Source organism: Lactuca saligna, chromosome 1, assembly GCF_052625555.1.
Source record: "Lactuca saligna cultivar CGN05327 chromosome 1, ASM5262555v1, whole genome shotgun sequence".
Taxonomy (NCBI): domain Eukaryota; kingdom Viridiplantae; phylum Streptophyta; class Magnoliopsida; order Asterales; family Asteraceae; genus Lactuca; species Lactuca saligna.
In genome coordinates this window covers 161,345,490-161,371,103 of record NC_136417.1, presented here as the reverse complement: position 1 = coordinate 161,371,103, position 25,614 = coordinate 161,345,490, and positions in this window count along the sequence as shown.

Here is a 25,614-nt window from a genome sequence, read left to right as displayed (position 1 = left end):
GCACAAATCACCCTCTCAGCCGCAATGGAAACGCTCAAAGGCCGACTTAACGGCTCACGACTAATGTCGATGTGCTGACTAAAAGCTAACGATACAAACGATCTACTCGCACCCGAATCGAATAATACTAGAGCACGCATAGAGTTCACAAGGAAAGTACCTACACATACATTAACATAAGCATAACATTTCGATCTTTAATTAAATACGTGAAGGATAACATACCTGCCACAACATCGGGCGCAGCGCGGACCTCCTCCGCAGTCAGCTGAAAGGCTCTTCCGCGAGCCCTCGGGGCCTCGACCTTCGCCGGTCGGGTCTCAGTAGTCCGGGTAGTAGGTGTAGCTCCCTGACGAAGTTGCGGACACTCGGCCTTCCGATGGCCTGTCTGGTTGCAGTGAAAGCAAACCATAAACCCCTTAGGGCAATCCCTGGCAATATGTCCCTCTTTGCCACACTTGTAGCAACCACCAGCTCGACACGCCCCCTCGTGACTCTTGACGCACTTCGCGCAAGTGCGACCCTTCGAACCTCCCATCCTCGAATCAGCGAACTTAGTCCGCTTGGCTGCCGGCTGAGACTGGGCCGGTCGTCGATCCACCTGCCGAGACTCAGCCTCCTCCCTCGCTTGAGTCTCCAACTCGATCTCGCACTTCCTGGCGTTCGCCTGAAGCTCAGTGAAAGTACGATAGGTGGAGTTTGACACAAACTCCCTGATCCCCCTCTTCAAAACACCCAAGTAGCGGCTCATCCGCGACTGCTCCGTAGATACCAGCTCGGGGCAGAACATTGCCCTCTCATGAAACTTCCGTGTGATCACTGCCACGGAATCAGTACCCTACTTAAGGGTCAAGAACTCCTGAATCAATCGCTCCCTCTCTACCGGGGGAACGTACTCATCCCTGAACATCTCCGTAAACCTCTCCCATGTCACCGCCGTAATCTCTGCCTGAGTGAAGTTCGCCGTCACGAACTTCCACCAATCCTTCGCTCCCAGACGGAGCTGGTTCAAGGCGAACCGTACCCTCAAGTGCTCCGGGCATGAGTAAGTATAGAAGCACCCCTCGATGTCGGCGATCCACCTCATAGCTGCAATCGGATCCTGCGTCCCATTAAATTCAGGGGGTTTCGTGTTGCTGAATTCCCTGAATAGTAATGAATCACTCCCTTGCGGCCTGGCAGCAGCCACAGCTGCGGTAGCGGCAGCAACTGCGGCTTCAGTAAGTGCGGCGTACCGCTCCTCAAACTCCTCCATCAGCGTGGTCTTAATAGACCCAAACATCTCCGGGATCTCAGCCCGGACCGCCGCAGCTACTTCTTCCTGAATAATCTGACGAATCTCCTCGTCACTCGCACCGCTCGAACTCGCCCCATTGCGTGTGATAACCATGATGTCTCTGAAATACAACATAAAATCATCAGAGACTCCACCAAGTACAATTGTACTCGATACGCGCCCTACCCAGTCTCCGATCTCCAGGGATTCTTACTTGAGTCTTCCACTGGTCCGGTGCCTTCGGTAGTACGGGCCCAATACTACCGACCACACCGTATCAGTATTCGTCCCAATTCTTCCTCCCCAAATCCCGAATAATGAGTACTCTACCTCTAGTATGCACTATCTACTTGCACGCTATCAATTATCTCATATAAGCAATCTCCCTAGACTAAGGCATCACAAAACAGGCAATTCTAGTCCTATCATGTATACCTAGTCTTCTAGCATGCATAACAATTCATAATTCAGTGCATAACATAACATTGTAAGGTATTCTGGGGATCTTTACCGTTCGGACGCTGGCTGCACGTACACACTGTTCCATCCTTGTTTTACCGCTTTATCATTTATAAAATGTTGTGTCCTTATTATTTAAAAAGATTTTTCCTCAAATCCCCGGTCTGAGTTCAGTTGCACCCAAAAGTACACCTGAATCCCTCAAACCAAGGCTCTAATACCAATTGTAACAGCTCAAATTTTCAAATAAAATTTTCATTTAAAACAAAGCATCATTATTCGACAAAAGGGTTTATTCCAAGTTTATTTCAAAAGTATAAATAATAAATCTCCAGGATCTTCAACAGTGGCAGTGTGTACGTGTCACGCCGGCGCCTTCCCACGGTCATCACTAGTACCTGAAAAACATAAACACAACTAGTAAGCATAAATGCTTAGTGAGTTCCCCAGTATACGACTTACCCACATACGCCTTCCGGCCCGGACCTTTCGGTCCACATAACATTGCCTTCCGGCCCGTAATATAATCGCCTTCCGGCCCATAACATATCGCCTTCCGGCCCGTATTAGATTGCCTTCCGGCCCATAGTATTTTGCCTTCCGGCCCATAATAGTATAAACATAACACATGTAACATAACGCACATAACACATAAGTCATACATCATACCGTTCTTTCTGTCACATAAGGTCTCGCCTTCCGGCCCGTATAAGCATACATCACATATAAGCATACATCACACATAAAGCATCTACCTCTCTAGACATAGCATAAATATAACACATACGGCCTTCCGGTCTCACAGTCAAACCCTTCCGGGTGAAGTATAGTGAGAAGACTCACCTCGTAGTATGCAAGCTATAAACCCTTCGAGCTACTCGCACTCGATCCGCTAATCCGCAGGTTCCCTATAATACCACATACCTTTATTAATGATCTTATCAAACAAGACAACTGACCCTACTAAGTTACATACAGGTCAACGGTCAATCTTGACCGGACTCGTCGAGTGCAAAGGGCAACTCGGCGAGTATAGACACCCTGACTCCACTCGCCGAGTCTGAAGAACGACTCGGCGAGTCCTAGTAGATCTTCAAGCTACTCGCCGAGTCTGAAGAACAACTCGGCGAGTTCTAGTAAATCTTTAAGCTACTCGCCGAGTCTGAAGAACAACTCGGCGAGTCCTGGTGAATCTTCAAGCTACTCGCCGAGTCTGATCATTGGACTCGGCGAGTCCTCGCCATGCAGTCAATCCGCTGCCTCCTGTATTTCGCATGATTTCGAAATATATAGATATGGGGCTTCCTGGACTTTCACATATACCAATACAGGGGTTTTTAAACACTTATAACAACACTACAATCTAACAATCCCTTAAATGGGTTTCCTAAACCCTAAATTCGCATACAACGTAAAAGCTACAGATTTTGATCCGAAGATTACCTGGAAACGTGTTCCCTGTGTCCCCAAACCTCCAGTACTCGATTCCTTTGATCACCACCTTGCCCCTCCTTGTCTAACAATCTCTTCAAGCTTCCTCTAGCCCTCACTATTGCTCCAGATGCCCACAAACTCCCAATGTATCTTCAATCGGCCAAAAGACGCGACATGACGGCCATAACATCATTATATACGATTCAGAAATGAAACGGCTAGGGTTCAGCTGAACCAGCGTCTACTCGCCGAGTCCCTATTTGGAATCGTCGAGTCCAGTCGCGTATTTGCGACTGCGACCAAGACCATGGCCCTACTCGGCGAGTCATGCACCAACTCGCCGAGTCCCCTCCTAAATGTGCCCCAAAAATAATTTAGAGAAATACCTGAAATTCCGGGCTGTTACACATTTTTATCATTTCATAATTATTGGTGTCACTACAGAGATAAACCATTCTATTTTCCTAATTCATGATAGTAATAAATGGGAGAAAACATACTTTTACACATATATAAAGTACTACTATATTTTTCCATACTATTCTAAGTACATATGCAAACATTACATTTTTATACGAGAACAAACATGTAAATAGTCGGGCATCGGGTAGAAGGCTACTTTAATTATAAATAAATCTACACACTTATGAACTCACCGACATTTTATGTTGATACTCTCTTTCAAAATAACGTGTATTCTCAGGGAACCAGTAAGATAGGTACACCCATGCAGCTTTTGAAGAAAGGAGTGGATTCAAGACTCGTCATTATTTTGATTATACATTTTTGGTGTCATTTAAACCTTAGAAAAGAACACACATGTATTTAACTATTCTATTAATGCAATGGATGTTGTTTCCTCTTTTTACTATTATGCATTGTTATGATATTGTACATGACGTCCTGCACCCCCAAACATTTCCCCCAATTCGGTTTGGGGGTGTGACTATAACTGAGAATAATCGACACTTTCCTCCCCCTCAATTTCACTGATTTCACTAAAACTATCAGAATTCTCTTCAATATCAGCAAAATTAGATTGAGAGTCAGATTTCGAGTTCTCAGTTCTTTTTAAAAATTTTATTTGTTCACTTTTGGTCTAGGTATCATTCACAATCTCAACAAGTTCATCAGCATTAATATATTCGTCTATTTTAACAATACCATAAGCAAATTGATTATCAAGTATTTTATCAAATTCTGTTATGGTCTTTTCACAGTCATAAGATATGCTAACAATCTTTTCTCTTTCGAAAGTTAGAAAAGGCAATGGCTTCCTATGTTGTTCTTTACTTATATGTGATGAATGATGTACTGAAGTTAATTTTGCATAAAGACGTTTAGCTGTGTTACAATAAATGTTTCTATGAGCTAAAAGCATATTTACATCAGTTTCCAAAACATCCCTATCACAAATAATTTTTTTATTTGAAGTTTTAAGTACTCTACTTTGCCTCTTTTTGCATCAAAGAACTTTTGAGTCTCTAGAAATTGAGTACTAAATTTTTTTGCTTCATTACTAGAAGACAGAACAATAGTATCAAAGTAAGCAACAATATCATCAAAAACAGTCATTGCTAACCTATCTCCAGCTTTCTTCACGAAACATCAACCAGTTACAACATCTTCATCACTTTCAACAAACTTAGAAAACATGGAACCATGTGTTGGATTTCACATTTCCTTATCATCGGATCTAGGTGACCAGATTTGATAGGCACCATCATCTTCGCATTCACCCCTAGCAACTAAAGACATTCCTTTATCCTTTGCAGGAACTTCCTCCAAGCGTTCTACATAATATGCTTTGTCTTTAATATTGTTCTTCTTTTCCTCCTTCTTACGAAGTTGACAATCACCAGCCATATTATTGGCTCCATAGAAAAAGTGACAATCAATTCCTGAATCACCTTTCAGCCTTTTTTCAACTTTGGCTTCATCATACTTCGTATCACTCTTCTCAAACTTTTTTCTTTTCCTCATTCACAACTTTGTTAATGAAACTCCGTTTGATATCTTTTTTCATCATCCTTGGATTGAACGGTTTGTTGGAAAACTTTTTAACTCTATTATTAGAGTAAAAGGCAACAACCTCATCATCCGAATTCATAATAAATCCTTCTTCATCAAAATTCTCTTTTTCAATCAGCTCCTTCTCAGCTACTTTCGAAACTAGTGCCAATAGGCCTCCCAAACATAGTTTTGACTCTTCAGCCATCTGATTCACCTCTCTTTCGTGAGTTTTCAGTAGATTGCATAAATCATTCAAGGATGAAGTATCAAAACTTTGTTGACTTTTCACCATCATGCTTATATTTCGCCACTCTTTACGATGTCTCATTACAAAATTGAGATTAAACTCCATTGATGACTTTCCTGGATTTTCACCATCATACTGAATTTTCATCATCAAGAGGAAACTTCTCCACCACCATGATGTGGTAGCTGTCAAAGCAAAGTTGTCGCTGTTGCCGCCATCTCGCACCATCGCCGCCATATAAGCCACCAGGTGGGTAGCTGTGTTACTGTTTTAGGAAAAGAGTGCTTTAGTGTGTTTATTTCAATGAAGTGGGGTGCTTTGTTTAGCCAGAATTCTTGAGAAAAGCCACCACCACCACGTGTCACCGCCGGCCACCAGTAGTGTGTGTGTGTGTGTTGTTTGGGGTTTAGCATTGTAAATTGTAACTAAAAAATGGAATAATGAAAAGAAAAACTCAAACCACCACCGTAGGGTGGTGGCTGCCGCCACCAGACACCATGTTGGGTGGCGGTGTGCCTCATTTGCATTTTGACTCGTTGGGATGCTTGGATAGAATGGGCCTGATGAAACCCTAGTGGACCCAATGAAACCCAAATGGGCCCAATGAAACCGTAATGGGCCTAATGAAGCCCTAATTCACCTAAAAGCACAACCATGTGACTAATGAGCTAGTATTACGTAGGAAACCCTAATTAGGGTTTGGAAAACCCTAATAGCATAAAACCCTAATTTTGGGGAATTATTGGGACCCGCACTTGAATTAATTACGAAATTAAAAATTTTAATTAATAATCATTGGCAAATTTAACTAAGGCAATATTGGACTTAATGGAAGTCCTTAATGGGTTAAGTAAGAAACACTTAACCCTAATTATCATTTTATGTGGAAACCCTAATTTCACTTGGGCCTTGAATTAGGTCTTGCTATTGGACTTTGGTGATTGACTATTGACGGGCTTTCCAAGAACAAGTAAATGGACTAAAATATTTGTTTGGTTTTAGGATAAGGCGCATGTGAGATACTTGGGCCTAATTTGGAAAATTGGGCCATATGTTGGACCTTGGCCCATTACTTAACTATTGAGCCTTTGGAGTGTGAGTTAGACCTTAGGCTTCGAACCTAATTATTAATTGGGTGTTGTTTGATGTCGACTGCTCGGGAATTTATGAAGCAGCAATTCGAGTTTTATCCGCGACACTTCAGCAATGTGAGGTGAGTTTTCCTCACTATACTCAAGGGTCTAAGTGTAACATACACGTTTAGTTTTCGTGTTTTGTAATGAATAATATTATGAAATATTATATGAAATTTGAGTATCGAGTTCTAACAGATAGATTTTACTAGAAATGAAGTAAAACTATGTTTAGAATCACTCGGAAAATTTTGGAAGTCTTATGATATTCCAATCAAATGTCAAATATTGAAAGTTCACGAAAATATAAAATTTGAAATAAGTAAAATTTTATTATTGAAAGTTGAAAAGAATCTCGTTAGAAACACTTAGACGAAAAGCACATCGAAATCCGAGTTATAACGAAGATGTTATGACCAATCAAAGATTCACAACAAAACCGACAAAGCGTCGAATGATGTAAAAAGTGAGTTTTTGATAAACTACTTTTTAGCTTTGGTGATCTAAATGAAACTCGTATTATTTGTAAAACCGAGAATTTTCATAAAAAGAACATCCAAATATGACTTCGTATGAAGAAGGTATGATTTTTCTAAGTTTCGAAATAGAAGTAGACAACTAATAACTCGAAATAAAGATTGAGTGATTTTTATATGACACAACCTAAATAAGAATCGAATGTCTCATCAATGTAGTACAACGGTAAAGAGAAGGACGAAAACAGACATCGAATGAAGAAGTTAGGAATTTTTAACAGATTTTCCTATCCCGGTCTGTTAAAAATAATAATATTAAAAATAAATCAAGATTAGACAACGAAGTCTAAACTAAAGTTGTAAAGCATAATTTCACCTACGTGTGCATATAAAAACGTTAAAATGGAGCTTGTATGCGAAAGTTATGGATTTTTTAAGTTCTGGTCACAAAAACCGAGAAAAATCCCATGAATCAAGAAATTTCACATGAACAGTAATCGACCATGTCACCCTCGCTTGGAGCATGCCGCGTGTCTGAATCGTGTCCAGTCCGAAGTAGTGGTCCAATCGCGAAGCGCCGCGTGTCGCACGGGTGGCAGGTCCGAAGCGAGCCACCTATCTCACCCTCGCATTCGACGTGTGTTGTTGACTCCTCGCGACTGATGCCACCTGCCCGCCTCACATGCTTACCACCTGCCCTCGCCCTCGTTGCCATGTGCTTCTTCCCCCTTCGGCCAAAGATCCGAGCCTCGCCCCTATATATAGGAGGGTGCGAATCGTCCCGAGTAATTTTGGAAGTTTGACATTTTTCACCCTAAATTCATATTTTTACCATTTCAACTTCCCCTGAAGCCTCAGTATCATACCCAACACCCGAAATACATTTCGAAGTGCTCGAAGAGCCCGATAATTTATCTTTTTGGTTTGAAGCTCAACCCTCGTAGGGCCTGGTTTTCAAGAAAGCTCCCGGTTTTCACCGAAGAAAGCTAATTATAGTAACAAAGTGTTGCCCAAATTATTATTTTAACCTCCAGTTAATTCATGTTGAGTTCAATATACAGGAACACTTATATGTTATCTGTTATATGTGCTATGTGTTTTTCCGTTGTTATTATTTCTCCTATTTATGATAGCAAAGTTATACCTTTGACCATGTGATCAGTGAAAGGACTTAGATTCATGGTGGTACTGGTATGTAGCCTCAGGCCATGTAGAGCATGTCTCGCAAGAAAATGAATTCTAGTCTATGGCATTGGTAGAAGGTTAGACAGGGCTAAAAGCCTGAAATCTACCAAAATGTTTAATCAGAAAGTGTATGTCATCTACGCCATTTGGGCCGAAGCTTTATTGATGTATATCAAGTATGGAAATTGTTATGTCGCATTGATTGTATATCTTTGAATCAAATCATTTATTGATATGGAAAGCTTGTCACATGATCCACATATGGATTTTTTGTTCCTTGTTCCTCTTTGCTTCTGCCATATTGAAGTATATATATGCATATATATATATATATATATATATATATATATATGTATATGTATATATGGTATAATGTTATATTGTATCTATTGTTGAACTCAATAAGTGTCACCAGTTACCCCTCTCAATGTTTAATAATTGTAGGCAATAAGCAACAAGTATAGTCGTATACTATTGGAGGATTTAGAATAGTTTATAATATTACTATTGTACTTTGGTTTACGTTTGTATAAAACTTTAATATCCTGGGTAGTTATATAATGTACTAGAACTTAGTCGTTTGTATCCAGTCTTTTGTAATTAAACTATCAATGTAAAATATTTTTTATAAATATGCATGCAGCATGTTTGAAGTAATTTAGAGTAACTTGGAATAATAATGCTTCAATTATGAAAGTGTGGGTCTTCCACTAAGGCACCAAGGCCGACCCTTTTGGATTGCTATCATTATATGTTGTATGCTCGAGTATTGTATGATCCGTTAGATCAGTATCCTGGTAGATAGGATGTTATACGTTGTTATGATCTGTTAGATCAATATCGTGGTAGATAGAATGTTATATGTTGTTATGATCCGTTAGATCAGTATCCTGGTAGATAGGATGTTGCTGTGTTGTTATGATCTGTTAGATCGGTTTGTGTGTCAATAGACTGTTATGTGATTAGCTGATATATGTGCACATGTTTGTTTACTGGTTGAGGATTATATGCTCTGTGCAACAGCCAACAAACCTGGGCATTCCAACGATGGTTGTGGGCTATGAGTATTCCATCCCGTGGATTATTGGACTCATAGTATGTGGGTATTCCAACCCGATATTTGTGGGCCGAGGGCATTCCAGCTCGATAGTTGTGGGCCGAAGGTATTCACAAGGATCACTATTGAGTTTCTTTTATTTACTGTTTCTACTTTTTTGTTTGCTTTGTGTGCTAGGATGAAAGTTTGAAGGTGGAGAAGATTTCACTTGGTCATTAAAAACAAGAACCATCAAAAAATTAGATCGCAGTGGTTTATAGATTTTTTTGTATGTTTTGTGTGTCAAATTGAGTTATTTTAAAATTTTAGCATTTGAAAAATGTAAATAACAGTGTTACTTTGTTAATATATTCTTTATAAACTAAAGATTTTTAGCTTTTTAGTTATAGGCTAATGATGTTTTGTTGATATTTTTATTTTTTTTTATTTATTTATTTTTTTTTTATGTCAAGAAGATAGATCGTTCTTGATATGATATAATAAATGATATAATAAAGAAGGTTTTAGATAAAATCGCTCTAATTTCTTGTGTGTTTATGTTTTGTGTTATAAGCCTTATTTTTCTCTCATTTTGGTTCTTTTATTGTTTTACACTGGATCTATATTTTGTTATATAAGTATAATGATTGTATGTACATCTATGTGTATTTAAAATATGTGCAAATTCATCTGTTATAATTATATTTATATGCAGCTTAGCATCAAGTCGTATGGTCAAAAACAAATGATATGCTTGCAGAATAGTTATGAAATGGTTGTCAACCATTTGTAATTTAGTAAAAGATAAATTATTAATTGCTATATTCTATTACTATACCAAATAATAAATAAAATTTAAACTTGAAAAATTCTATTATTAAATATCAAAATAGGGATATTATTTTTTTAAAATTTGGAACATTGTAAATAAATTGCAAAATTATTCATTTCGTGTTCTAAAAAATTTGGAAATTTTTAAATAAAAAATTAAAAATGGTCGAATGATTTTTCTTTACTTTTGCTCAATTAAATCTCATTTTCTAAGTTTTAAATATTGTTTTTAAACTTTTCATCAGAATAGTTTATGTATATATTTGCCGCCCGATGCATTGCGCGAGTATGATGCTATTGTGTGTGTTTATATATATATATATATATATATATATATATATATATATAAAAGATTATATAATTAGGCTCGACAAACAAGCAAGATAAACTTTAATTGGTATAGTTTGGAAGACATAAACATTTTCACTATCATTTCAGAAGAAACTGATAATTGTTTAAATGTTTAATTATCTTCATCCTATGTATCCATTTGGAAGAGTAATACTCTTGTTTACAAGAAAACGAATTTTCAGTACAATAGACGTAAACTAGTTGATATAGACTTGTGAGACATTCGGCTTCACCACATCGACCAGAGTACACAACTAAGACTAGCATTATAACTAGAGTCTCTTAGAGGGAGAGTGTGACACTTCTATATAGATCTATACGGGATTGACAACCTCACACCTAAACTATTAGCTATAGTTAGACTGACAGGTCTGGGGTGACAAATATCGTAAACAATTCTGACGCCTGAAGAACGTCGTACAAGCAACTAGGCACATTAGTATGGTTATAATAACTCACATGGAGTATTAAAAAAACATTAGGTTTATGGGCTAGCATACACTCAAAATAGTTTTTTTCACATCAGAGATAAATCTTACTAAAACTATTTTTCAATACCACATTACTTACATTATTAGTCTTAGGTTAAGACTTACGACGAGGTTAACATACACTCAAGTAGTTTTACGTAAAAACAAAACGTATTAATACTACTTTCCAATACAACATTTGATTTATGCGATAACTTATGTTGAAGTAAGTTTTATATAAAGATAGAACTTTGTAACACTATTTTTCAGTACATCACTACTCACATTTTTAGTCTTTGGATTAAAACTTACAACTCAATTATAGGAAAATATTGGATTTTCTAGAAGTATACACCAACATTTTACACGAAACCGTTACAAACTCGTTCACATACAAAAATGATTATGAACTTACCAACTTAATCACTTGTATTCTCATGAAACCAGTAAATAGGTAACCACACAAGCTTTTGGTGGAGGCGACGTCGTCACACCACGTTACATATATTTTTTTCATATGTATTTGAAATTATGCAAACAATATTTTGAGTACAATTTAAACATATTATTCATAAATGTAATGGTTGTAATCTCTTGATCTCTATTATTCATTTTTTATGATATTTTACATGAAGTTATCCTCCCCGAGATGTTTCCGTCGTTCTGGTTTGGGGGTGTGACATTGGTTGACTTGATAGTTTAGCTAAAGAAGAGTTTTGTTTTGCCTTTTGGTAGCTTGTGTTAGTTGTTTCTGTTGTTGAGGTAGATGTTGGTGTTCTAATGTTCAGTTCAAGCATGTTATCTCATTATATTACGTATGTCATATTTGCGGTAGTTAAGCCGCACGTATAGTTGTGCTCTTATTATCTTTATTGTTGTTTTTATATTATTTGGTGTATGTGATTCATTTCAAACTTGAGGTTGATACGCACCCGTTGTTTTATTGAGTCATTTAGGACTCAAGGTTGATATGGACCCAGGGTTTATACGTACTTATTATTGTGCTTGAGTCCTTCCAAACTCGGGGATAATGCAGACCCGATGTTATACATATTTTCGATTATATATGATATTTTGGGGAACTCAATAACCCTTGGCTTATAGCCGTTGTAACGCCTGTAGATTCGGACTAGTCAATTTAGATATAATAGGGGTCAAAAATGACCTTTTGAGAAAAGATTATTTAGAATAAATAATCTTACCAAGTTGTAGAATATATCTCAAGGGTTTCATACATATAAAGAGTGCTGAAATCCGAGTTATAACGAAGAATTTATGACACGTCGAAGTTTCGCGACGGAACCGGCATGATTCCAGGAAGACGTAAATAGTGAGTTTATGATAGAGTGACTTTTAGCCTTATTAATCTAATTAAAAGATGTAGAATATGTTAACTTGAGAGCATCCATAAAAAGAACGCACAAATCTTACTTTGTATGAGGAAGTTATGATTTTTTGAAGTTTCAGCTTAGTAGTGTACGACCTGAAACTCGAATTTTAGTTCGAGTGGTTTTTGGCTTACGTGACCTAAATGAGAGTTGAAGATCTCATTAATAGTAACTCAACGGTAAAAAGACAGATGAAAACGGAGTCCATATGAAGGAGTTACGAATTCTTCGTGTTCATTTAATAGTCTAAACTCCTCTTACTGTTAAATTTAAGATCGGTCTTGAATTAGCCGACAAGGTCTAAATGAAAGTTTTAGATCTTGTTTTTACCTATGCATGGAAAAAAGAATGTCGAAAATGGAGCTCGTATGCGAGAGTTATGATTTTTCTAAGTCGGGAGGCTGATACGTGAGTATGGGTGACGTGGCACCACCAGAAAGAGGACACGTGGCACCACCAGAAAGTTGCCACATGCACCAACTTGGCGAGTCTGTGTCAAGACTCGGCGAGTCCATCATATATTTTCACTATTAATAGAGGTGTCGGGTCTTGCAATTTCTTCACATCTCTCAAGCCTTCTTTTTCTCTGTAGACTCTCTCTAGCCCCTCTAACCCCCCTAAAAGCCTAGGTAAACGCCTAGCACCCAAAGGAAGCCCCGAGGCTCCTAAAGCCCCGAGAAAAGAGCCTTTCGGCTCGGAAACGCTGCTTCGGTGAAGCCCGGTTTTCGAGAAAACCCATTGTAAGTGACTTATGCCTAGCCTATATTTAGTATAGCTTATGTTTCAATATAATAATGTTATTAGGACCTAATAAGGAGTGTAACGTCATAAATTTCGAAACCAAAAATTTTTCATTTTTACAATCATCAAAACATCGAGTAATAAATTTAGGTTCCAATGTAACAATTTAGTCACGACCGATTACATAACAAAAGATCATAAAACGGTTTCCCCGAGTGTGTGTACGATCACGCCGGCGCCTTCGCATGGTCCTCGCTAGTACCTGAAACACATAACACAACAACTGTAAGCATAAATGCTTAGTGAGTTCCCCAAAATACAACCTACGCACCTATGACTTTCCAGGCCTTGACCTTCCGATCCATGTGTCTCAGGGGACTTCCGTCCCGACCGGGTAAACCTTCCGGTCCTACCCACGTCAACCTTACGGTCCATATGACCACGCCTTCCGGCCCATAACATGTTGCCTTCCGGCCCAAATCAAGCATATCATACATGGCACATATAACGAATAACTTATTACACATAAGGCATATATCTCATATCATATTCGACCTTCCGGTCACACAGTCATACCCTTCCATGTACAGTATAGTGAGAAGACTCACCTTGTATGTCTCGCTAATTCGTGAACCCTGGAATCACTCGTGCTCGAACCCCCGAGCTGTAATCCCCCTATGTCATCATGAATCTATAATTATTACTTGTACCACTAAGGTTGACCATCCTTATCAAGTCAACACAGGTTGACTTGGTCAACAATCTTTGGTCAATTTAACCGGACTCGGTGAGTGCACTATAGTGACTCGGCGAGTCTACGCATTTTAACCAACTCGCAAGGATTTTCCCTTTGACTCGTCGAGTACTCCCCTGACTCGACGAGTTCCACCTGGGCCTGAATCACAGGACCACCGCGACTCAACTCGCCGAGTCGCAAGGACAACTCGGCGAGTCCCAACAAGACTCGGTCCACCTGTCAAAACCTTTCTAACTCTCTGTGACTCACTGAGTCACCCATAACTCGGCAGGACTACACACTGGGTGGTCTCAAGGACAATCTTCAAGCGACTCGTCGAGTCCATGCCATGCATCAGCTAAAACTGGCTTTTGCGGTCAGATCCGTTCCATACACACATAGATCTGGCCTTGCCAAGCTCATTTATCACGTAAAGTCTTAGTCTTGGTCGCCATGCAACGCATACAAGGCTCATTTTGGAGAAATAACCTCTAATATGGCAACCCTAGCTTCCAACTCAAAAGAATGGACATAAAGCTTGTCATATGGGGCCTCCTGGACCTACTAAGTTCCAGATCTAGGTTCCATATCTCCATGGGACCTTTCATACTTCCAATTCAAGCCAAATAAGGCAAGAATAAACCCTAGATTTGACACATCAACCCAAAATACGAAGTTTAGCTCTGAAAGTTACCTCAAGAAGGTTCCCTTGATGAAATAGAAGCAGATCCAAGCTCCCCAACTCTTCAAGCTTGATCTTCTCCCTCCTTTCTTGCAATAACACACAAAATGATGAACAAATGGCCTCTTATCACACTCACAAGGTCTCTCAGTCGTATGGGTGCACTTAGGGTTCAAGGTGGCCGCAAATGAAGGCCATAAGGTCCTTTAAATAGGGCTTAGGACCGGGAAATTAGGGTTTTTCATTAAACAGCACGGACTCACCGAGTCCATCCCTTGGACTCGCCGAGTCCGGACGCGAACCTCTGCCAAAACTGCGACTCAACTCGGTGAGTTCGACCTCCAACTTGCCGAGTCCCCTCTCAGAATATCAAAAATATGAAAGTAAAGATACCTAGGGATCCGGGCTGTTACAATTCTCCCCTATTAGAACAAGACTTCGCCCTCGAAGTCCCGCTAGGCAAAAAGCTCCGGATGCTGCTCACGCATCTCACGTTCCGGCTCCCATGTCATCTCTGATCCCTTCCGATGCTGCCACTGAACCAATACCAGGGGTACCTCCTTGTTTCTCAAAACCTTGATCTTCCGATCTCTGATGACTACCGGTCTTTCAGCATAATTCAGGCTTGCATCCACCTGAATATCCCCTTATGGAACCACTGTCAATTCGTCGGCTATACACTTTCTCAACTGCAACACATGGAAAGTGTCGTGAATCTGCCCCAACTCTGCTGGCAAGTCTAAACGGTAGGCTACCCGGCCCACCCTCGCGATCACACGGAAAGCACCAATATATCGGGGCCCCAACTTGCCCCTCTTCCTGAACCGAATCACTCCTTTACAAGGAGAGACCTTCGGGAGTACAAGATCACCAACTTGAAACTCAAGCTCGGACCGTCGTCTGTCTGCATAACTCTTCTGTCGGCTCTGAGCGGTCAACAACCTCTGCCTGACCAGCTGAATTTGCTCGGTCGTCTGAAGTACGATCTCCGTGCTACCCAAAACCTGCTGTCCTACCTCACCCCAACAGATGGGGGTGCGACACCTCCGCCCATACAACAGCTCAAAGGGTGGCATACCAATGCTTGAATGATGGTTGTTGTTATACGAGAACTCTGCTAAAGGTAGATAGGTGTCCCAGCTTCCTCCGAAGTCTAACACACATGCCCGAAGCATGTCCTCGAGTGTCTGAATCGTCCGCTCACTCTGACCGTCTGTCTAGGGATGATATGCAGTACTGAAATGTAACCTAGTACCCAACTCCTCATGAAACGTCTTCCAGAACCTGGAAGTGAAACGCACGTCACGGTCCGAAATAATCGAGATCGGCACTCCATGCCGAGATACTACCTCCCTCACATATAACTCGGCCAACTTCTCCGTAGAAGAGCTCTCGCTGATGGCTAGAAAATGACCGCTCTTCTTCAGCCGATCCACGATCACCCAAATCGCATCGACTCCCCTTGCAGTTCGCGGTAACTTGGTGATGAAATTATAGTGATTTATTCCTACTTCCATTCGGGAATCTCTAGCGGTTGCAGCTTACCGTGCGGTCACTGGTGCTCGGCCTTGACCTGCCGACAAGTCAAGCACCTCTCGACAAACCAAGCGACATCCCTTTTCATACAGGGCCACCAGTACTCCTTCCTGAGATCCAAATACATTTTCGTAGCATCGGGATGAATCGAGAATTTCGATCGATGTGCTTCCTCCATCAAAATAGTACGCGCACCGCCCACAAACGGTTCCCAAATCCGACCCTGAAAAGTCATAAGCCCTCGACCATCCGTGACAAATCCTGATACCTGACCTACAACCAGCTCCTTCTTCTGATGTTCTGGCTTTGCAGGCTCCACCTGAGCTCCTCGAATAATATCCAAAATCGGGGTCAATACCGTCAATCTCATACAAATATCTCGGATCAGGGCGCTATCCGCCCTACGGATCAACGCGTCGGCTACCACATTAGCCTTCCCGGGTGGTACAGGATCTCACAATCGTAATCCTTCACCACATCCACCCACCTTCTCTGTCGCATATTCAGATTTGGATGATCCATCAAGTACTTCAAGCTCTTATGGTCCGTGTATATCGTACACCGAACCCCATACAAATAGTGTCGCCAGATCTTGAGGGCAAACACCACCGCCCCTAATTCCAGGTCGTGTGTGGGATATCTCGACTCATGAGGCATCAACTGTCTCGAAGCGTACGCTATCACATGACCCCTCTGCATAAGCACCGCCCCCAAACCCGATATAGAGGCATCACAGTATACCACAAAATCCTCCATCCCTTCCGGGAGTGCAAGCATTGGAGCCTCGCACAAATTTTGATGAAGCATCTCGAATGAGGACTGCTGCTCCGGTCCCCATGAAAACGTAACACCCTTCTGGGTCATCCTAGTAAGTGGCACAGCGATCTTGGAGAAATCCTTGATAAACCTGCAATAATATCCAGCCAAACCTAGAAAACTTCTGATCTCGGTGGGCGATCTCGGCACCTCCCACCTCAACACCGCCTCAATCTTGGCCGGGTCGACCAATATCCCTTTCTGGTTAACAAGATGCCCAAGGAACTGGACCTCTCGTAACCAGAAATCACACTTGGAGAACTTGGCATACAGTCTCTCCGATCTCAAAACCCTAAGAATCTCCCTCAAATGTTCCTCATGCTGATCCCTAGTCCTCGAATACACCAAAATATCATCGATGAATACGATCACCGACCGATCCAACATCGGTCGGCACACCCGGTTCATAAGATCCATGAACGCGGCCAGGGCATTGGTGAGCCCAAAAGGCATCACCACAAACTCATAATGTCCATAACGAGTCCTGAAAGCAGTCTTTTGGATATCTTCCTCTCGAACCCTCATTTGATGATACCCCGACCTCAAGTCAATCTTGGAAAACCAAGATGCCCCCTGCAACTGATCGAACAGATCGTCGATCCTAGGTAACGGATATCGGTTCTTAACAGTCAACTTGTTCAACTCCCGATAATCGATACACATCCGGTGTGAACCATCTTTTTTCTTGATGAACAAAATCGGCGCTCCCCAAGGTGAGCTACTCGGTCGAATGAATCCCTTTCCCAACAGCTCCTGAAGCTGCGAGGATAATTCCTGCATTTCCGGCGGAGCGAGACGATAAGGTGCCTTGGCGATGGGCGCCGCTCCCGGAACCAAATCGATACGAAACTCCACTTGCCTCTCTGGAGGCACACCCGGTAACTCTTCGAGGAACACATCTGAAAACTCGCATACAACCGGGACGGCATCAATCGAATTGGGCCTCTCCACGGTCACAGGAGTATCCATCACATAGGCTATGAATCCATCACAACCCTGCTGCAAACTCTGCCTTGCCCTAGCAGCCGAACAAAACGCCGACCCACACCGGGTCCCCTCGCCATAAACCGTGAGCACTCCCCCACTAGGGTCTCGAATCATCACCAACTGTCTCTCGCAGTCAATGACTGCTCCAAACTTACTCAACCAGTCCATGCCCACGATAATGCAGACATCCCCCATAGCTATAGGGACCAAGTCTATAGGAAACTCGACCCCAAAAATCTCGAGCACGCATCCTCGAATCACCTCATTGGCGTATACCGCTTTCTCATTTGCTATAGCAACTCTCAGGGGTCGACTCATCACCTCCCGATCGATACCGATGTGCTGGCTAAAATCCAACGAAACAAAAGACAGACTCGCACCCGAGTCGAATAATACCAAAGCAGGCACATGATTCACAAGAAAAGTACCTACGCATATAATAATATAAGAACAATATCTCAGTATAAATGTAAATACATGAAAGAATACATATCGGCCACGACATCAGACGCCGCGCGGACCTCCTCCGCAGTCAACTGGAAACCTCTTCCACGAGCCTTCGGAGCCTCGGCCTTCACTGGCCGAACCTCGGGAACCCTGGCAGCAGGCGTAGATCCCTGGCGAAGCTGCGGGCACTCGGCCTTCCGATGGCCAGTCTGGTTGCAATGAATGCAAACCATGAATCCCTTGGGGCAATCCCTAGCAATGTGCCCCTCCTTGCCACACTTGTAGCAATCACCCGATCGACATGCCCCCTCGTGACCCTTGCCGCACTTTCCGCAAGTGCGGCTCTTCTGACCTCCGGATCTCGAATCGGCGGACTTGGTCCGCTTGGCTGCCGGCTGAGACTGAGCCGCCCGCCGATCCACCCGTTGAGACTCGGCCTCCTCCCTGGCCTGGGTCTCCAACTCGATCTCACGCTTCCTGGGATTCGCCTGAAGCTCAGCAAAAGTCTGATATGACGAGTTCGACACGAACTCCCGGATATCCCTCCTCAGCACTCCCAAATACCGACTCATCCGAGCCTGCTCCGTGGACACCTGCTCGGGGCAGAACATCGCCCTCTCATGAAACTTCCACGTGATCACCGTAACAGAATCATTACCCTGCTTGAGGGTCAAGAACTCCTGAACCAACTGTTCCCTCTCCACCGGGGGAACATACTCGTCTCTGAACATATCAGTAAACCTCTCCCAAGTCACAGCTGAGACCTCTGCCAGAGTGAAGTTCGCCATCACGAACTTCCACCAATCCTTTGCTCCCAGGCGGAGCTGGTTCAAGGCGAACCATACCCTCAGATGCTCCGGACATGAACAAGTATAGAAGCATCCCTCGATATCAGTAATCCATCTCATTGCAGCAATCGGATCCTGCGTCCCATCAAACTCTGGTGGCTTCGTGTTGCTGAACTCCCGAAATAGCAACGAGTCACCTCCCTATCGTCTGGCAGCGGCCACAGTTGCGGTAGCTGCAGCGGCGGCAGCCTCAGTCAACGCGGCGTACCGCTCATCAAATGTCTCCATCAGCGTGGTCTTAATAGACCCAAACATCTCCGGAATCTCGGCCCGGATGGCTGCAGCTACCTCTTCATGAATCATCTGACGAAGCTCCTCGTCAGTCACACTACTCGTACCAGGTCTGTGTCGTGGTCCAACCATGATGTCTCTGAAATACAACATAAAAATATCAGAGACTCTATCGGGCATAATCGCACTCGATAACGCAGTCCTACTCAGTCTCCGATACCCAGGGATTCTTACTTGGGCTGCCCACTGACCCGGTGTCCTTGGTAGTACGGGCCCAATACTACCAATTACACCGCGTCGGTATTCACCCCAAGTCCTCCTCCCCAAATCCCGAATCCTGAGTACTCTATTCTTATCATACACTAGTTACCCACTCGCTCTCAAGCACCTCATAGAAGCAGGTTTCCCTAGACTAAGGCATCACAAAATCAGGCCACTCTAGTCCTAATATGTATACCTAGTCTACTAGCATGCGTATCATATCATATCATATCTCATAACACATATTGTAAGAGTATTTCGGGGATTTTACCGTTCGGGCGCTGGCTGACCGTACACACTCTTTCTTCTTTGGTTGTCTCAAAATCACTTATCAAATTTTTTATTGATTTATTAATTAAAATTTTCTCAAATCCCCGGTTTGAGTTCAGTTACGCCCGAAGGTGTACCTGAATCCCTCAAACCAAGGCTCTGATACCAACTTGTAATGTCATAAATTTCAAAACCAAAAATTTTTCATTTTTACAATCATCAAAACATAGAGTAATAAATTTAGGTTCCAATGTAACAATTTAGTCACGACCGATTACATAACAAAAGATCACAAAATGGATTCCCCGAGTTTGTGTACGATCACGCCGGTGCCTTCCCACGGTCCTCGCTAGTACCTGAAAGACATAACACAACAACTGTAAGCATAAATGCTTAGTGAGTTCCCCAAAATACAACCTACGCACGTACGCCTTTCCAGGCCTTAACCTTCCGGTCCATGTGTCTCAGGGGACTTCCGTCCCGACCGGGTAAACCTTCCGGTCCTACCCACATCAACCTTACGGTCCATATGACCACGCCTTCCGGTCCATACCATGTTGCCTTCCGGCCCAAATCAAGTATATCATACATGGCACATATAAAGAATAACTTATTACACATAAGGCATATATCTCATATCATATTCGACCTTCCGGTCACACAGTCAAACCCTTCCGGGTACAGTATAGTGAGAAGACTCACCTTGTATGTCTCGCTAATTCGTGAATCCTGGAATCACTCGTGCTCGAACCCCCGAGCTGTAATCCCCCTATGACATCATGAATCTATAATTATTACTTGTACCACTAAGGTTGACCATCCTTATCAAGTCAACACAGGTTGACTTGGTCAACAGTCTTTGGTCAATTTGACCGGACTCGGCGAGTGCACCATAGTGACTCGGCGAGTCTACGCGTTTTAACCAACTCGCAAGGATTTTCCCTTTGACTCGTCGAGTACTCCCCTGACTCGACGAGTTCCACCTGGGCCTGAATCACGGGACCACCGCAACTCAACTCGCCGAGTCGCAAGGACAACTCGGTGAGTCCCAACAAGACTCGGTCCACCTGTCAAAACCTTTCTAACTCTCTGTGACTCACTGAGTCACCCACAACTCGGCAGGACTACACTGGGTGGTCTCAAGGACAATCTTCAAGCGACTCGTCGAGTCTATTCTTGAGACTCGGCGAGTCCATGCCATGCATCAGCTAAAACTGGCTTTTGCAGTCAGATCCGTTCCATACACACATAGATCTGGCCTTCCCAAGCTCATTTATCACGTAAAGTCTCAGTCTTGGTCGCCATGCAACGCATAGAAGGCTCATTTTGGAGAAATAACCTCTAATATGGCAACCCTAGCTTCCAACTCAAAAGAATGGACATAAAGCTTGTCATATGGGGCCTCCTGGACCTGCTAAGGTCCAGATCTAGGTTCCATATCTCCATGGGACCTTTCATACTTCCAATTCAAGCCAAATAAGGCAAGAAGAAACCCTAGATTTGACATATTAACCCAAAATACGAAGTTTAGCTTTGAAAGTTACCTCAAGAAGGTTCCCTTGATGAAATAGAAGCAGATCCAAGCTCCCCAACTCTTGAAGCTTGATCTTCTTTTTCCTTTCTTGCAATAACACACAAAATGATGAACAAATGGCCTCTTATCACACTCACAAGGTCTCTCAGTCGTATGGGTGCACTTAGGTTTAAGGTGGCCGCAAATGAAGGCCATAAGGTCCTTTAAATAGGGCTTAGGACCAGGAAATTAGGGTTTCAGTAAACAGCGCGGACTCGCTGAGTCCATCCCTTGGACTCGCCGAGTCCGGACGCGAACCTCCGCCAAAACTGTGACTCGACTCGGCGAGTTCGACCTCCAACTCGCCGAGTCCCCTCTCAGAATATCAAAAATATGAAAGTAAAGATACCTGGGGATCCGGGCTGTTACAAGGAGTATTTGGGCTATTATTATAGGTTATATAAGTATTTTTTAATGCTTATATAATAGTAATAATAGCTAGACTATTAAATTAGTCTCGTCAAACGTTAGACTAAACTCTAGTGGTAATGGTACTAGGTTTCTTCAAGGGATAATTTTTTTAAGAGTAACGAAGTGTTGTCCGAGTGCCGACTCACCACCTTACCAGGTGAGTGCATAGTTACTTTCATTTTACACATAGATATGAAGTATTTTATATAAACTACATGCTATGTGTGCATATTACTTGAATACTTGTTGTTTATGCTCGATAAATGATTTTATATATGTTTCAAATGATTGAAATTGTATACATATTTTAGATCTACAAAGTGTGTTAGGTAGAACATGGGTTGATTAAAGATGAGATAAATGATTAGCAATGAGAGATGAGATGAATGATGGGCGATCATATCTAAGATGAGATAAATGATGAGCGATGAGAGATGAGATGAATGATGAGCAACGATATATAGGTGGTAAAATATGGTGAGAAACGATAACCTAAGCGATGAGCCAAAGAAATGATCCAAAACGATGAGCCAAACGATGACCTAAGCGATGACCCAAGCGATTGTCCCGTCATCTAGCAGAGTATGGATGACAACCCTAGACTATTCTAGACAGTCCAATGGAACACTATCAGGCTCGCAAGCTATAGGTGTTGTGAACAATGTTTTCACCGGTGTACTCTAAAAACCTATTGACATGGATTGCGAGTGAAGTCTCAGAAACGATACTGTCGATAAATGAGATAACCCTGGCAGCTATGGATTTAGTGCCCGTTTAGCAAACCCTAGCAACGATGGATTTTGTGCCTATTCCTTAGGATAATCCTTAGGAAATAATGAACAAGGAATAGCTAATTCTTAGGGTAAATCCTTAAGAGTAAAGAAGATAATGAGAATGGGTAATTGGGTTAATTGTTTGATGATTAAACATAATAAATATATTATTGTGGGCTGAAAACCCATTGTACTCACCAGGATTACCAATCTGACCCACTCAATTTATTTGTATCACAGGTGTTGATATGAAGTCACATTACACTAAGAGATTGATGATATATAAATCACTAGTGATAATGAATGTAAGTTTTGTTTATGCTTATGTTTCTGTATCGACGATGACATCCCAAATATTTTAAAATGAATAAAAATACTTTTCTTCGGAAATGCTTTGATAACGTATTTATCATGTTTTACTGGGAATAAATTCCACAACATTTTTATGAAAAATATTACTCTGATTTTCAAACAAGCGTAAACAAAATCAGTCTTTTCTGACCATGAAAAATGGGGATGTCACAGTTGTGGATTAATCATTTTTTTCAAGTAATTAGATGATATGCGGGAGGCGAAGGCATGACTATACACACATGTCATCAATTTTATAGTTTTATATTCCATGATAGGTTTGTTATAACTCTAATTTATGGATTGCATTCTACAAATAAATGGTTTCTCCTTGAATGACCATTATAAACATGAGTGTTTATGCTAGTTTAAAAATGAATTTATTCTAAAAAATGGGACGTTACGAATAACCTATTAGAACATGTCTCAAAATATGTATTCCTATTGTCATTGGAATTTTGGTCCAAATTTAGGTATCTGAATAAAAATCACCTTTTAACCCCTGGGCAACTAGATTTATTCTTTTTTCACTTCCATTCATGATAATTATTATAAGAACATTTGAAGTCGGAGTTTCTATGATCGGTTATGTTAGCTCCTAAAGGCTCTCAACGTACCTTGCAACTCTTTCACAAAAAATTCTAAGTTTTTCATTTCAAAATCAAATTTTATATATACATGCAACTAGTTGATTAACCATACTCAACTCCTAATATAATGTAATTCAATTTGTACTTCAATATTTAAGTATACAACCTACACTTGATATCTTCACTTATGGTCTAGAATGCAATGGTTAAAGGAACCGCAAGAAGAGATTTTATGTAAGGAATGATATTTCTTTTCTCTTATGAGATCTATTCCAAAACTATGAATTTATACAAGACTGATCATCATATCATCTTATCCTCTCAGAGGTTTTATAGAAGTAGATTTTTAGTGGAGAAAATTATGGACACCAATCAATTAGTATATCGATTTCAGTTTTCTTTATTTATCCTTATCAATAAGTACCCAATATATTTAAATAAGTATAAGGCCTATATTTGGCTCTATGACGTGTAAAGGGATATTATAAACACACCATAGAGTTATTTAAGAAGGCAACACTCTTTAGCGGTTTCAAACACCATGAAATAGCTAGATCTTTCATATTCATTGATTGTTAAAGGCATGCTACTCTCAGGTTATCCTAATCTTATTTCTAATATATGGATGTCGTGGGTGATTGAATAAATGGTGATTCAACCTGGCAAAAAGCCGTGTGATCCTAGGTTGAAATTACGCGTGTAATTTGCAAGATTCACATCATTTCCAACGATAACCGTCAAATTGATGTTTTGGCTAATCGCACATGCTCCATCAATAGATTATAGATGAAATGTTTTTTTCATGGGTAGCACAAGACTCACATTTTAATTATATAAAACGGGATTTGTTTTTAACACTTTTAACTTGAACATCATAAAAATATGAAAATTTGGCTTGATATAAAAAGAATCGAAATCATATGCATTAAACATGAACAAGTGATGTTGATACGACATGTAACACCCCGACTCTTAGGTATAAGTTTTAAAGCATTATGTACATGTTTATGGACTTACACGACGAGTTAGTTGCCGCAACTCGTCGTGTAGCAGTAGGTTAGCCCGCGTGGATTATTGGACCTACTCGACGAGTTAGAGGACCCAGACTCGACGAGTAGGAGATGGAAGATGAAACCCTAAATTTTATGGTTTGCACCCTATTTAAAGGACCTTAACTCCTTACCTCCAGTCCATTAACACCTCTTGATGGCTAGAAGAAACCCGAATCAGTCTAGATCATGTTCTTGAGTGTTTGTGAGATATAAAGAGTGATTTTCTACATTTTGTGAAGAAGTTTTGGAGCTTAAGGAGCTTGGAACAAAGAAGAGCATGTGAACCTGACTCTACCTCATCTTGGCATCATTTTGAAGGTAACAAGTCGTTACCTTGACTTCTCTCTAGCTAAATCTCTCTATACTTATGTTTAGGGCCTTTTTGAGTATTAGTCATGATCTGAAGTTGCAACTTCAGATCTGGACTCCTCTAGGTCTCAAATTCATAAAGCTATCAACTTTATCTCGTGTTTACCTCTCACCATGCCCTAAACCTCATTCTAGACTTTGTTTTTGGTGATCTAAGCCTTTAATACGTTGCATGCATGTAAATTTTGAATCTTTACATGGAATATGTACCTTAGGAAGTTGGATCTACAATTTAGACCTTTGGAGTAGCTTAAAAACATCTGAATGAGAAATGGAATGAAGGGACTCGATGAGTTTCATGGTCAACTAGGCAAGTTCGATGAAGATTAACCGTTGTGGGTATCTGCATGAACTCGGCGAGTCAGCAAGACGACTCGACAAGTCAGTTACGGTTTTCCCGACTTTTGGACACATAAAATTGAAGAGTTGGCTAGGAACTCAACGAGTCAACGAGAGTTTTTGCGATTTCTCAAGTTTTGGAAGGACTCAACGAGTCAGTGAACTGCACTTGACGAGTTGGGTTAACATGGACTGTTGACCTTGATTATTGACTTTGACATTTACCAAGGGTTGACCAATTTGACTTATAGGGGTATGTTGGTAATTTGGGAATTTATGGAAGAGCACCATTGGTGGATGTA